Here is a 16,442-nt window from a genome sequence, read left to right on the forward strand (position 1 = left end):
CCCTTTCTCTTCCTTACCCACTTGTCACTTCTTCTCATAGTTCAATTATTTCACTGTGTGATTGTCTGATGGTGAATCTCTCCACAGGGCAGAGACCACATCTGTTGTGTCCCCAGTGTTAGAATAGCATCTGGCCCAGAGTGAATGTTCCATAAATATTTGGTGATTGGATGGATGCATGGATGAGAAAGGATATGGGACTAGACAGTGATACCTGGCTGGGACAGAAGAGGTTGAGGGACGTTTGCTCATTCATCCGAGAGGGCATGGGTGGTGGTCATAGGCAGCCTGACGGAGGGTGACAACATCCAGGAGCAGGAATCCGACCTATGAAAATCATGCCAGGACACTCCCCTCTGGAGAGGAGAGGAGGACATGGTGACATAAAGCACTGCTCTTTGTCCATCCTCTGCCCATGACCATGACTGAGCACAAGCCAACCGAGGAAAAGAATGTGGCATGCTGAGTTTGCCAGTGGAGAAGCCAGGCTGGCTCAGAGGCCAAGACCATGTGCACTGTCATCTCTGGGTCCCCAACGGGGTGTGATTACCACTATTATCCAATTCATAACAGTAGTTCTCTTTTAAATACCATAATGCTACAATGTTTCATAAATGTATAAAAATGGAACCTAGAGAGTATGCACTAGGTTCTACTTCCCCAGACCACCTCATCCATGCAAATCAATTTGAAGCTGACATTTTTGCAAATACCTGACCCACTCACAAATCAGCCCATGGAAATGGAGTCAGCTGCACCTTCTCACTCTTTTCCTCGGAGCGCTCTAAATGCCCTCCCTCCAGCTCCTTTTATCTGAGAATCTTTATCTTTTTTTTTTTTTTTTTTTTTGAGAATCTTTATCTTAAACCACTTTTTATGCAGTCATTAATTTTCACAGCACTCCTGCTAAGAAGATTCTATTACTTCCATTAAACCAAAGAGTAAACCGAGAAGCCAAATTAAGTGATTTGCCTGCTCGGGAAATTAGTGGCCTAACTTGGTTCAAACATAGCTGTTCTGATATCCCAAGACTCGCACCCACCTGCCACCCTGCTTCCTGGCTCTGGGTCGTGGGTAGGAGCCCGGACTCCCGAGTCAGTAAAAACCGGGCTCAAATCCTGGCTTGTCAATTTCCTTGACAAGTTATTCAACCTCATTCAGTGCCTGTAAATTGGGGATAATAAGAACACTTGTTTCATAAAGTTGCTATGAGGATTAAATATGATAATGTACACTGAGTACTTAACACAGGATCTGGTGCAGATGAAGACTCTTGTTATTATGATGATGCACACCTGGAAGGGTATGTCCCTCACCCAGCCCCCACTCCCAATCTCTTCCTCATCACATCAGAAAATGGATAAACCCCACCTGCCGCTGTGCTGTATAATACACGTGTTTGCAGACCGAGTCTGCTCTGGGGCCACGAGGATATCAGAGCACATTCCTGGAGAATTACCATATCAACAATTATCTGATTATTTGTTCATGCATGCATCTCTCTTTCTATCCACCTACCCATCCATCCATGCATACATCCATCCATCCTTCCCTCCACTCATCCATCTACCCACCCGGCCATCCATTTAGTCATGTTCAGTACACATAGACAGCATCTACCATGGGCAAGCCCTGTGCTAGGTACTGTGGAAGATACGGAGATGATTAAGACGTGGTCTCTGCCCTCAGACCTACAAATCCAGACAATCACAAGACATTGTAAAACAAAATGGGATATAAATGGTGTCATAAGAGAAGTTACTGAAGGTTTATCAAGGACCCTGACCGCCTAGAAAAAGCAATGAATTAAGAGATTAAGAGTCAGCAGATCTTTCTCAGTCCTGACTTGAATGTTGGGCTCCCATCAGCCTAGTCTCTTTCCTAGGGTTCAATTTCCCCATGTATAGAGTTAAGGAGGCAGCTGTGGAACATTCCATGGGCCCTTTCAGCTCAAACATTTCAATCCCTCTGCCTCTGGGTAAGGCAAGGTAGCAATCAAACTTGGAACTGAGTAATAGGGCATTCCAGAAGCAGAGAAGGACACAAGCAAGTCCATGAAGAGAAAGAATCATGGGATATTCATGGAACAGCGTGTGGTACTTCCGAGTACAGCAAATGGCAAAAGAAGAACGTCCTGAGAGTTAGGTGTGGACTATATTGTGAAGGGTCTTATTTCCAGACTGAGGAACACACACACACACACACACACACACACACAGGTGCACATACGCGTATGTATTTATACACACATGGATGATGAGGTTATATGCGATTGGGCCATACTTTTTAAACAGTAGGCTACAGAGTAGAGTGAGGTGGCACTGGAAACAGGGAGACCAGGAGATGGGATAAAAGGTTTTGGTAACACTTAAGACAAATTACAACCAGGGTTTGCATTAAAGCAGCAGTAGGAAGTTAAGAGACAAGTGGGAGAACATAGGCACAACTACAGGACCTAGTAACTCACTCAAAGTGGGCAGAAGTATTTAGAGATGACTCTGGAGCTCGGTGTTGACCTCCACTGTGCACCAGGGTGGCACGGTGCCTTATGCCGGCCCAGGCATATTCCCGTGAGTGGGTCAGATGTGGGCTTCGCCTTTGTGGGACTTGCTTGCTGTCCGATTACATTCTGAGAAGTGCATCCATTCATATAAGAAATCAAGTTTCTCTCAACCAGTGTTTACTGAGTACATACTGTGTGCAAAAATTGAGTGAGGACCTTCTTGCCCTGAAAGGAGAAAATAAAGAAAACGCCCTCACCACGACCGGTGACCCATGTGCTATCTAGAGTAGGCATGCTGCAGCAGGCGTAGGACTCTCTGGAGGGGAAGAAAGGGCAGCTGGAAGAAATGGAGACAATTAATTACAACTTAGCAAGTGGTAAGGATCCTTCTTACCACACTTCTTGTGCACCAAGGACTCCCTTTCCCATTGTGCCTCCCCATGTGACCGCCAGCAAGGGCAGGAAGCGGCAGGAGTCTGCCCACCTCCCAGAGTTGGTTTCTGTTTTAAGGGATCCTGGAGGAAGCTGCGCTCTGCAGGCCCAGGAGGCCCTCTAACTTCAGGAGCTGGAGGCTTGGATGACTGCCCTCCTCCCTGTCACAGCTGTACAGGGTCATTTTCCCCTGCCCTCCTGAGGCCGAGGTGAGGCAGCCGTGGGGGCATGTCAGACAGTGTCTGAGGAGGGACACCTAGGTGGCGTTCCTGGTTCCTGGTCTACACCACCAGGCCCCTCTGCGATAGGTGCCTGATCAAGCAGGAGGCATGGGGGCGCCTTCCTGTCTTTCTCATCCATCTGCCTCATGAAAACGTCCTTGTACTTCAAGGCTCAGGTCCAGCACGTCTCATCTAGAAGCCCTTCCTCATTATCCTCACCCCTCTCCTAAGTACAGTGGGCCACTCTCTCTCCCCTATTCACAGTTTTAACAGGACCCATGATTCTTCATTTTAATCTTACTTATCCACATATTCTCCATTTCCCCACCCCCAGCAAACTCCAAACAATCTCTTAGTCACAAGTGTATTTCGGTCATCTTTGCGCTCTAGCACTTGGCCTCATACCTGACATCTCGTCACCCTCAAGCATGCGTCACTGAGAAAAGGAGCTAACTTTTACGGACAGCCCACCCTGTGGCAGGTACTCTACCAAGGGCTTTACATGCACTGTTTCATTACACAACAATCCCCTGAGTTTGGTGTTACCACCCCCCACTTCACAGATGGAGAAATTAAGGCTTAAATGAGCTAAGTAACTTGCCTAAGAGGAAAGTGTTACTTTCCTTCCTAAGATCTCCATCCCCTTAGATAGATGGTAGATAAGATGGTCTGAAGTTAGAAAGACAGCAGATTTTGTTGCAAAACAGGGGGCTGTAAGAACATTAGTCCAAGCTGACTGCTGAACCAGTGAGATACGTGTGGATACACACTCTCAGATCATGCAAGTTCTTGCTTATTGGACCGTGGCGAGGGCTTACCAGTAATACGAAAATAACACCGTAACACACAAGCCACGTAGGCTCTTTATTAATTCTAGTTCATGGTTAAGAAACATTGCATAAAATAGCTTGTAAAGTCTAACCAGCTCCTCTCCCTCCCACACTCTCACTAATTCCCAGTGACCTTTCCCTCCACTGTCCCTTTCCAGACACAGTCGGCAGCAGGCTCTGCTTCCAAACCCATCAGAGAATTTGTGTAGGTAAGTGCACTCCAGGAGGAGAGGAAAGAGCCTGTTAGGCACAGAGGAGATTTGCTAGATGGTAATGTGGCTGGTTCTAGCCTGCTGCCTGCCTTCAGAAATAGTCCCTTCCATGGCCTCAACCCTAGAGAACCCAGGAGAGCACCCAGTAGACTGCATTTTTTTTTAAGATTTTATTTATTTACTTGACACAGAGAGAGAGAGAGAGAGAGAGATCACAAGCAGGCAGAGCAGCAGACAGAGAGAGGGGGAAACAGGATCCCTGCTGAGCAGAGGGCCTGATGCAGGGACTCGATCCCAGGACCCTGAGATCATGACCTGAGCCGAGGGCAGAGGCTTAACCCACTGAGCCACCCAGGCGCCCCATGTGGAGTGCATTCTTATTGAAAGGAAACCTGAAAGAAAACTGAAAGGAAATCCGGGCCTGAATCCTACAGAGAGAAACAGAAGAGAGACAGAAAATCAAGTAAGCCCGTGGAGCAAAGGTGTACAGCCTAAACTGTTACCCAACACCACTGCAAGCCAGGACACTCCGTGCGCTCGGGAGAGGCTTAATTAGCCTGAACTAACAGTCTGAGGTCAGACAGTTAAGAACACCTCACACCCTGGTTTGAACCTGAGAGATGCTGCAGGTCACACTGCCACACCGCTGGTAGGCCCCAAACTGGAGAGTATTTTGTTTTCTCCGGCCCAGGCTTCCCAACTCCTCCTGTCCTTTAGAAGCTCAACACTGTTTATTTGTAAGTGTCTGTCTATGGGTTCTGTGCTCCTGATCGAAGGAAGCTTATGAAAGAGGAAAATACACTTAGATAGCAAAGACTGTACTATAGGTTTTGTGTTTATGTATATATACAGCCTTTCAATCAAACTTTGAGGGAAGGTGGATTTAGCATTAAACCTCTTTGCAGGAAGCAGACCCACCTCCCCTCTATCAGTTTCCAACGACTTCTGCTACAAATTGCTACAAATCTAGTGGTTTAAAGCAACACAAATGTATTATCTCATAGCTCCAAAGGTCAGAGGAGCAAGATAGGTGTCACTAGGCTGAAATCAAGGCCTGCGCGGGTAGGGAGAGCTGTGTTTCTTCCATATGCACCAGGTAAGAATCCATTTCCTTATCTTTTCCCCTTCCCAGAGCGGGCATTCTCTGGCCCCCAACCCCTCTGTGTTCAGGGTCACCAACACCAGGCTGCATCTTCCTCGAGCTGCCATCCTCTGATTCTCTGCCCCTTTACATCCCTCTTCCACTTTTAAAGACACTTGTGATCACACCGGGCCCAGTCTGATCATCCAATCCCTCCATCTCAAGAGCCTCAACTCAATCACTTCTGCAAAGTCCCTCTGACTGCACATATGGCATAATAAACTATACTATCGACTGCCAAATTATATGGGCATATAGTCACAGGGGCTAGGATGTAGATGGCTTCAGGAGGTCACTATCTTGTCTACCACACCCCCACTCCTAATGTTAATTTCTTATATCTGATTAAAACTGACCAACCTTTATCCTAGCCTGTCATTTCTCATTAGGGATCCTTGTCTATACTTTGAGACGTTTGCACAGGCATAACTTTTTTAGAATTGTTCTTAAGCCTCCCCTGGCTTTCACTTAATTGTTAGCCTGAGTGTTAGATATGACTGAGGTCAAGGACCTTAAGTTGGGAAGACTCTTCTGGCTTATCCGGGTAGCCCAGGATGATGACACAGTCCTTCAGAGGGGAGATTCTTTCCTGGCTGCAGAGAACCAGGGAGAGATGGCAGAAGAAGGATTAGATGCCCCATTGCTGGTTCTGAAATGGAGAAGTCTGAGTACGGACCAAGAGAGGTCTCTAGAAGCTGGAAGGGCAAGGAAATAGTTCCTCCCCGCAAAGTCTCTAGAAGGAATGCAGCTTGACCGACACCTTGACTTGAGCCTACTGAGACCATTCAGACTTCTGGCCTACGGAACTATAAGGTAATGAATTTATATTGTTTCAAACCACTAGATTGTGTTAATTTGTTACAGCGGCAATAGAAAGTTTATACAATGAGCATTCTTTTCAGTCCATGCTGATGATTTAAGCCCTCAAAATGAATGTGATTCAGAGTCATTAGTAGACTGGCAACACCCTCCTCCAGATCATTAGCCAGAATTCAAATAAGCCCAGGACTAATGGGGACCCCTGGAGGAGTCCATCTGAGAATGCCTTGGGTTGAAGGAGCTGTGCAATTAATTATCATCTTGCCTTTCCTGGATCTGCTTGTCTATCTGAGCCAATCTGTACCTTTCTTGCCAGACATGATACCACATGGGTTTTATCTTTTAAGGAACATTACCTTTCCTCTCCCTTCCTTCACTAATGTTATAGTCAATGCCCTTCCACCCCAAACTCTCCCTGGCTCACGTGCGTGCACACACATACACACACACACACACACACACATACACACACACACACTTCTCCCTCTCTGAAAAAAGCAACCCAGATTTGAAAAGGATTTGTTCCTCTAGTGCTCTGATGTCTATTGCCCCAGGGTTTGTGAATTTCTTTCCTATTCTAAATATTTCATTATAAAGCTCAACATACTTCAAGGAGCAGTAGACTGCACCAGTCCATTTTCAAGCTTTACATGAAGAGGAGTCTTAAATTGGATTTTTGTTTCTTCTAAGGAATACCAAGAATTTTATGAATTTTTGCCACAATTCTTTGAAGATGTCAGCATGAACCAGGTGAAGGGCAGTGATTCCAAGATTCTATTCACATCCATTTCGCCTGATTGAAAGCACTTCAGACTTTAGATTTTGAGTCTTCAAGATATTTTTTTTGGTCTATTTTTCTAGATTCTTTTTTTTTTTTTTTAAGATTTATTTATTCGACAGAGAGAGAGAGTGCAAGCAGGGCAGAGAGACACAGAGAGAGAGAATCCTGGAGCAGCCTTTCCACTAAACATGGATCCCAACAGGGGGCTTGGTCCCAGGATGCTGAGATCATGGCCTGAGCCAAAATCAAGAGTTGCCTGCTTAACTGGCTGAGCCACCCAGGGGTCCCTTTCTAGATTCATTTGCACATACTATGTTAGATACTATCTCAGGTGCTGGAGGCACAGTGGAGGTCTAAAGAGGCAAATCTGAGAGTCATTTCCAAATTTAAAGCCATTGGAATTACAAGAGTGGATGGAGAAAAGAAGATGGGTCCAGTTCAGACCCTCACAGTACCCCAAAATTTAGAGGTCTGGCAGAAGAGAGGGACTTAAGATGGAGCAAACATTTATGGTAGGAAGCGAATCAGCAGAGTGATCATACAACCAAAGAAGACAAGTGTTTCAAGAAAAAGGAGAACAGGAAGTGGTGCAAAATGCTGCCCAAAGGTCAAGTAAGATAAGAACAGATCAGTGATCACTGGTCTTGACAACATGGAGATGATCTTATTTAACACATGCAACTGGAAAGTATAGAAGCCCAGCTACAATGGGTTGCAGGAAAGGATGTGAAAAGAAGGAGTGGAAACTATGACATTGAAAATACTTTGAATCAGTTGCTGTCAAGAACAGCAGATAAATGAAGTTGTGCCTAGAGATAGATATGGGGTCAATGAAAATGGGTCTTTCCAAGGGTACACCAGTAATCGTGGTAATAGTACAATGGAGAGAGGAATTGGAGTGGTGGCCAAAAAAAATGGATGATTTCAAAGAGGAAAACCAAGAGGAAGGGGTCCAAAGCACCTGCAGGTTGAAAGGGCAGACTTAGGTAAAAGAAGAAATTTTACCCATAGAAACTGAAGGCAGAACAGTAAGGATGAGTATGAAAGTATGGTAGGTTTGGAAAGTGGGGCAAGAAGAATTTCCTCTCTAATTCTATGTTCTTAAAGAGGTATGAAACAAGGTCATCATTTGCCCTTTGAGTATCTTTATAGTATGAGCTGGTAGAATGACTGCTACCTTCTCCAATAAGATAAGAGCTGGGATGCGGGCCTGGGGATCTAGTGTAGACACAGATTATTTGCCAAGTCACTTAGCCCACTGTGAAATGTGTTTCTTTCTTTCTTTCTTTCTTTCTTTTAATTTTATTTATTTATTTGACAGAGAGAGAGACAGAGAGAGAGATCACAAGTAGACAGAGAGGCAGGCAGAGAGAGGGGGGAAGCAGGCTCCCTGCTGAGCAGAGAGCCCGATGCAGGACTCGATCCCAGGACCCTGAGACCATGACCTGAGCCAAAAGCAGAGGCTTAACCCACTGAGCCACCCAGGCACCCTGAAATGTGTTTCTTAACTCTCAGACAGGAATGATAACTCTTCTATTCTGGAAGCTCAACTAACTAGAGGTCTAGAGATACTGGAAACACAGAATAAATTGGAAAATGTGTTTTGAAACATATGGTAGAGCTGAAAGAAAGTAAGCACAATTCTCAAAGGCAGAAACAGTGAGAAAACACGAATCCAAGGTGGGCACCTGCTACTGGAGCCAGCATTGTGTCATCTGCTGACCAACAGGGACCTAGTGCCTGGGTTTTAAGAGGTTCCATGTCCACAGGATAGGAAGCAATCCTGGGCGAGAGTATGATGAGATATCAGAGTGAATTCCAGCAACAAACAAAGAAAGAACCTGATAAATAGGACCTCAGATGAGAAACACTCTCAATGAGTGACTCTAGAATAGGAAAATCTACTGGAGAGGGAAATGGATATAAGTCTGTTCTGTCCTTCGCTCTTGACAGATGGGTGGGGAGAAAGTGGGGGAAGAACTCAGAATATTTGACCATAAGCCCACCCTTAAAATGGTTCAAGCCTAGAATACAGTCTAAAAATGTCAACTAAAAATTTAAAGAGGAATACACATCACCACACATCTCGAAGAATTCCGACAATAATGTTCAATAAGTAGGTATTTGCAAAAAGTAAGGGAAAGAGGCACCTGGGTGGCTCAGTCAGTTAAGCATCTGCCTTCAGCTCAGGTCATGATCCCAGGGTCCTGGGATCCAGCCCCACATTGGGCTTCTTGCTCAGTGGGGAGTCTGCTTCTCCCTCTTTTCTCTGCTTGCCACTTCCTCTGTTTGTTCTATCTATCTATCTATCTATCTATCTATCTATCTATCATCTATCTATCTATCTATCTTTGTGTCAAATAAATAAATAAAATCTTTAAAAAATAAAAATAACTTAATTTAATTTAAAAAAAAGAAAGAAAGGGAGAGATCCCACAATGCAAAGGAAAACAAGCCACCTTGTAAAGGGCCAACAGAAGGAACAACTTGCAAGATGAGACAATGTAAGAACACAGATAACAGGATTATCAGCTAAGAATACAAAATACATTTGATATGCTTAAAAAATGAAAGACAGGAAGATGAAAAAGTTCTAAAGAGCTGCTGTACAATACGGTGTTTATAGTTAACAATCCTATACTGCACATAAACATCTGTTAAGAGGGTAGATTTCATGTTACATGTTTTTTAGCACAATCGAGTAGGGGAAAGGTAGTATCAAAAAGTTGGCAGAGAAATAAGAGACTGTCAAATATAATTGGACAGATATTTTTTAAGGCCAATTAAAACTTTGAGAAACAAAAGCTGAAGTAACTAGTCAGAACTGAAGGGAAATTTAATGAAAAGATAAAGCTGAGAAAAATTACCAAAAATGCAGTATAAAATGGTAAAGAGATGAAAAATATGAAAGAGGGTTAAGAGGCAAGGAGGTCAAGGAAAAAGATCTAACGTGTATCTGAAGGGAGTACCAAAGGAGATAATGGAGCCTTTTCTGGAGTTGACTCAGTAATCCTCTGATACCTGAAGTTCGATAAATACAATGTTTCCAAAGAAAGCCCCACCCAGACAGCGCAACTTGGGACTGCAGAATCACCAAGACAGAGAAGCATCCAGAGAAAAAGGGAGACAACCTACAAAGAATATCAGCCCAACAGTTGGCTTGCAAACAGAAACAACTGAGAGAAAATCATGGGCAATCTGGCAAAACTACCTTTCAAATATGAGTGAAATTAACATAATTTCAAGAAAGAAAAACCCTGGAGAGATCATCACCGACACGCAGTAAAAAACTTGGAAACGATGACGTTCAGAAAGAAGAAAATGATCACAGAAGGAAATAAAATGATTCTCAAGAAGAAATGAGGAGGCAAGGAAATAACAAACATGTGGGTAAATAATTTAAAATACAGGCGTGCCTGGGTAGCTCAGTCGGTTAAGCGTCGGACTCTTGATTTCAGCTCAGGTCATGATCTCAGGGTCATGAGATTGAGCCCCACGTCAGGCTCTACACTGGGTGGGGAGTCTGCTTGAGATTCTCTCTCTCCCTCTGTCCCTCCCGTCCCCTCTTTCACACACCTTCTCTCTAAAAATAATAAAAATAATATTTTAAAGCACAAAATAATTACTATTATGTCCAATCTTTCAAGTTAAAAAAGAGAGAAGGAGATAGAAGTAAAATACTAACTAAAAATGGTACAGGAGTCAAGAATAAGTAACTTGGTAACTTATCTCAACCCTAGGAGCATCAGTTTCCCCCCTACATGTTAAGTAGTAGCCATTTTCAAAAGGATTTCTGGAATCTATTTGCTTCTAATTCAGGTCGATTTTTGATCTCTTGCTCAAAGCATTAATGGTTGCATTTTCTGTGAACCAGATTTCCTAATGGTGGCACTTTGCTTCCAACACAGATCATTTAAGTAGCTAAATCAAGTGCAACAGATGCAAAAACTCCCAGATTTTCCTTTTTTTTTTCCATTTAATTTCTGAAAGCGATGAGATAACTACAATGACAGCCATCTAAGTGGCTGTACATTTTGTCTAAAATGCCCTGAAATCATTCTGAGTTATTATGTAAATACCCAAATCTGCTCATTATGTTTTTATGGGGGGAGGCTCAGCAGTCCTCCTGCCGGTGCTATTTCTTAAGATGAGATCATTAGAAAAGGATTAGTGGTGTAATGTCTGAGGGGCTTAAACAATAATTTGAGTCTTTCAGATGTGCAAAAGGTAATTTTAAATAAATTCCAGGGTTTTTCTGATGACAGCCCTTAGTTCAATCATAACTGCCTTTAAAGAAATGCTAATTGGATGAGGTAATTTCTAATGCAAAACTTGACATGTTGCAGACCCAGTAAATAGTAGTTATCACCCTTCTTGGTATAATTTCTGGGTGGAAATAAAAAGAACCCAAAAAGCATGGTTGCCGTGCTGGACTGTTGGTCTTCAGGAATCTTCATTCCCTCCCGACCGTGATTTATAACTTTCCAAGGCCACAAACCTGGGCAATAAAGAGATCGTTATCAGCAAAGTGTATTTCTGGAAATGTCTGATCCATCAAGTCCAAAAACGTTTAGAAAGCACAAGTATATGATGGGCATCACCAATGGAAAGGTGTGTAAGGTTTGATCCCTTCTCTTAAGGGGCTCACGGTCAGCCACATGATTAGTAAGATGAGCATTAGGACAAATGTTCACTGGGCCCCTACCTTGAGCTTGGCACTGTGCTAGCCCCACGGACACAGAGATAGGCAGGGTATATGTCTTCAGGATCTCACCATCCAGCAGAGAATACACATAAGCTATAAAACCAGGAGATCACAAAGCTTCACAGCCATAGAAGAGCCAGGTTGGGAAGGGTAAGAGGTGAACTAGCTAATCCTGACTGGAAGAGCTGGAGGAAATTTGAAAAGGAATTGGCACCAGAAATTGGACTTGAAAGACGGATAAGAAATAAACAGAGCCTCCTAGACACAGATGACGGCATGGCAACCATGCAGTCGTAAAAGGGTGTGCCAGATTTGAGGAACGAGGAAAGAACTGTCCTCTGGCTTGATGGTCAAGTGTGTAGGTGAAAACTGGGAAAAGCTGAGGTTGGAGAACTAAATAGGGTCAGTTTGGGACAAATCTTGCAAATTTTACAAAGAATTGAAACCTTTTTCCAGAACAACAGTGGGCAACATAGAATCTAAAGCAGGAGACCTCAGTTGTATCCATTTTTTTTTTCTAACGATTTCATGAGGTCAGTGGGTTTTTTTGTTTTTTGTTTTTGTTTTTTAAAGATTTTATTTATTTATTTGACAGACAGAGATCACAAGTAGGCAGAGAGGCAGGCAGAGAGAGAGGGGGAAGCAGGCTCCCTGCTGAGCAGAGAGCCTGATGTGGGGCTCGATCCCAGGACCCTGGGATCATGACCTCAGCTGAAGGCAGAGGCTTTAACCCACTGAGCCACCCAGGCACCCCTCATGAGGTCAGTGTTAAAGTCCCTCTGGGTACCAGAGCGACGAGAGGTCAGGGAAAAAGAATAGTGGAGAGGCCACAGCAATAGTCTAGACAAGACATGATAATATGAATCCAAGTCACAGCGGTGGAGCAGTGCGAATACTGCCAAATACACAAGAAGAAATTTGACAAGAGAGGCAACTAATTGAATGTGGTAGGAGAAGGAGAGAAATCCAAGATAAATGGAGGGGTATCTAACTGAGAAACTGAGTGAGCCACTTATCACTACCCAAGAGAGAAAGTATAATATACAGAGCAGGTTTGGGAGAAACTATGATAAATTCTGTTGAGCAAAATTTAAGTTTGATAGGACTTATGATACCTCAACAGGAAGGATGTATCTGGTAGGCAATTCAAACTATGGGGTGATGTTCGGGGGAGATAAAAGTTTGAAAGAGTAATAGTTGAAGTTGTGGCTGTCTTCCGATGAATTCAAAATGTAAATATATATGTCAGAAGGCGACCAAAGGAGCCTGAGAATTTGGCTAGAATAACCGAAGCTCCTTGTCAGACCAATCGCATTCATGAGAACCTACAATGTACAGCACTGCACTCTAGTCTCTGTGGAGAATAAAAGTAACTAGGCAAAGGGTCCCACCTTTTCCCAGTCTCTTATCTAAGTAAAAATGCTCATGAGCCATTTCTGCTGCTCTTCTGCTGCTAACTTGATTAAGCTGGGACTAGGTACAAACTCAGTGCCAGGATTCTTGAACTTTCCTTTCCGTCCTCTCATTGACCTGGAAGCCTCTCAGGTGAGATGAGGATAATGCAAAAACACAGAAAAGACGTTGGAACCTGAAGCAGGCGCAGAGTAACAAAATGAACACGACTGGAAGCCCATGGCTTCTCTTTGTGAGAGCTGCCTGCCTTTCCTCTGCATTCTGTCTTCAAGAGATACAGCCAGGAGTTGGGATTTCTGCCTCAGCTTGCCTTAGGCATGTGCTGTTGAGGTTGGATTAAGGCCATTTTCACTACCTCTCCAGAACATGGTTCCTCCCTGGTCACTCCCACCTACTCCTCCTATGCCTTTCTCTTTGAAGACAACAGCAGTCTGGGAGAAAACATCATTCAAATAGCAGTGACCTTGCATTGATCTCTTTGCTCCTGGTTATGTTCCCCACTTTATACTACTTCTCTAGTTATGCCCTTAAACTATTTGAAATTCAAGGACAGTGAGACAGGATCCAAGTTCATGTCCCCAAACTACTCACATCTCCCTAGAAAAGACTGGAAATTCTGACATTCCCCCAAACAAGAAGTCTCCTCTCTACCTATTACAAGGAGAAAAGTTGGGATGACAAAGAAATTTAAATCGACCATGACATTGTCATGCATTAGCACTTTTCAAACAGGGGTATGAGGTACCCAGTGATATAAGCCGTGGGCCGGAGAATTCACAAAACCACAGACAATCTGTTCACTTGGGAACTTCAGTTCCCAAGATGGGAAAGAGGATTGTGTCTTAATATCAAATAAGCACAAATATATTAAGAAGAAGACTGCCAAGTTTGCATAGGCTTTTTTGAAAGATAAAATATGAAACTTCAAAGAAATTTCAGACCTCTAGACAGACTGCTTCCAGCCCCCTAAATCCAAGAGGCAAAAATTCCCTCTCCTCTGCCATGGGGGCATTTCATATGCTTGGGGAAGATTCTTGGCTGGAAGAATCAGAAAAGGAATCAAGCTCATAGGTCAGTCTGGTAAGATGAAAAAAGCCTGGAGGATTAAATAGGCAATATCTAGAATGAGAATACAGTAAAGCAGCACAGACAGCAATTAAGAGACAAGTGGATAGACTCAGAATGCAGACCAAGGATGCCTGGGTCACCCATTTGCTATGTAGCCTTGGGGAAGACATACCATCTCCCTGAGTCCCAGTTTCCTCAACTGTAAAGTGAAGAAATTGTACTAGATGAAAAGTTACAGCCTCTTTAGAATATTTGAACTGTTTCCAACCTTTAAAACATAGGAGATTTCAAATAAAATCCTGAATTGTTGTCTTCTCTTAAAAAATGAGAACATTTTACCATTGGGCCTGTCATATTCTCACATGGCAATTATTTGCTGGGGCGAAGTGAGCCTCCTTTAGACAGGACAGGAGTTCCCACGTGCCCTCAGGATGTATGTGGGCCCTGGCCACTCCCCCCTGCCATGTTGACCCATCTTGCCCAACTATAGATCCAAGGAGTCCAAACCAGTGGTCCCTAGGTCATGGGGCTACTTCAATTTAAATGGAAACTAAAATTAAATAATCTTAAAAATTTAGTTCCGCAGTCACTCTTGTCAATTTCAAGATTCAATAGCCACCGTGTGGCTAGGGGGCCGCTGAACTGGGCATTGTCAACATCACAGAGAATTCTATTAGACGGGGCTATAAAAACACTTGTGACCCAAGGCTAAATTACATTTGGGATCCCTGGTAGCCCTGATTCTAACTCTTTTGTGGGGAAACCCCACCAACAGGGGGTGCAGCTACTGTGCAAATGTCCCTTTCTAAAAATCTCTCCTCCTAGATCTGTTGCCACAGACATGATATCCAAAGACACACTCTTGAATCAAAAGCACACATGGCGGCCACAACGAGCAAGGAGGAGAGGTGTGTTGATCTGTCTTTGGGGGGCCAGTTCGGTGCAGGCAGCTAGAAGCAGGCAGCCCCGTCTCCCCCAGCAGCCCAGATCAACCCAGCTGTGTGCAAGCGAAAGCAGCCCTTCCCATTCCCACACCTTCCTAAGAAAGGGTAATTAAGACAGATACAGAAATGATACCCATTCCAAAGGTGCTCCCTCGCAAAAGAGATTAGGACAAATCTAGAAGCCATTAGGCTACAGACACAGCGTAATGGAATAAGCAGCGGAAAAGTCTGCTTCCCGGCACAGAGGTCGTAAGAAGAGCAGGAGGTGTATGCAGCCCATGAACATACTCACACGTAATTACGAAAGACCCGGGTTCCCCCATGTTACTCATTCCAGCCAGCCCCCCCGGTAGCATCATCGGGCTACACTTCGTTAGCCATTAATAAGCCACTGTCTGTACCAGGCAGCAACCAAGTTGCATTTTTCCTAACACTATCATTCGCATTGGCCTCCCCCAACTGGATCAGCAAGCTTGAGGCATTCCTGTTCAGAATTTGACATTGAGAAATAACACAGCCAGCCAGCACCTTGAAAGTGGGGATTTGATAGGATTGAAGACCCTGCCAGAGCAAGGGCTTGCCACCCAGCCAACAGCTTGTAAAAAAAGACATACCTAACCTAAGCATCACCCCAGCCCAGTTAGGTCAGAATTCTGGGAGCAGGGCCCAGGAATTGGTATATTTTGTAACTATCCAAGAGGATTCCAAGCGATAGCAAGATTGAGAACCACGGGCTTTTGTAATCTGAGGGTCCACTCAACCACACTGCCCACATCCTGCTGTTAGACCTTTCAGGCGAACAGGATTGTTCCCTACCTTGGCCTCTCCATTCACAGATGGTGACAACACTGACTTACAGTGGAGTGCCAAGAGGACAGCCAATTCCTGTGGAGAAGCTAAATAGCAAAGATGCTGGGCACCAAGGGCCCAGAAACTTTCCTGTCTCTAGCCCCAGGATCCAAGAGAGATTCTCCTCCAGTATTTCCACATTCTCTGGGATCCGGAGCTTGGGAGGGAAAGTGAGAAGTCTAGCTCTGGAAATCGGGTTGTGCCCTGAGTATCTGGGCCAGAAAGAGACAGGAAAGAGGTGATGAGAGGAATCCAAGAAGTCTGGGGAGAGGAAATCAGAAGAATTAGCCATGCAGCTGCTAAACATAGAGACAAGGAGGGACAAAGAAAGCCAGTTAGCAAAGAGGGACCGGGCCGGCACAAGCCCGAAGCCAGGAATGGCCACAGCTGCCCGCCGACTGTGTGTGGCACTCAGAGGAAGCACATGTCCCCACATGTCCAGTGCGAGACCTGGGCAGCACTGATGTCAGCCTGAAAGATGGGTAGCAACAGGGCGGGGCTCTGCAAGAAAGTTCTGCCCATTT

At 44.4% G+C, this 16,442-nt stretch overlaps 1 long non-coding RNA gene across 3 annotated transcripts in view; it reads right to left on the reverse strand.

The window, feature by feature from the left end:
* Positions 1-2,273: 2,273 nt before the first annotated feature.
* LOC132002716 (uncharacterized) overlaps positions 2,274-16,442 on the reverse strand; it is a 257,669-nt gene continuing 243,500 nt past the window's right edge. For all 3 annotated transcript variants that reach the window (XR_009399979.1, XR_009399978.1, XR_009399980.1), the window contains exon 4: positions 2,274-2,840. This is a non-coding gene — a long non-coding RNA (uncharacterized LOC132002716). The remainder of the gene's footprint in view (positions 2,841-16,442) is intronic.

The sequence above is a fragment of the Mustela nigripes genome, chromosome 15, assembly GCF_022355385.1.
Source record: "Mustela nigripes isolate SB6536 chromosome 15, MUSNIG.SB6536, whole genome shotgun sequence".
NCBI lineage: Eukaryota > Metazoa > Chordata > Mammalia > Carnivora > Mustelidae > Mustela > Mustela nigripes.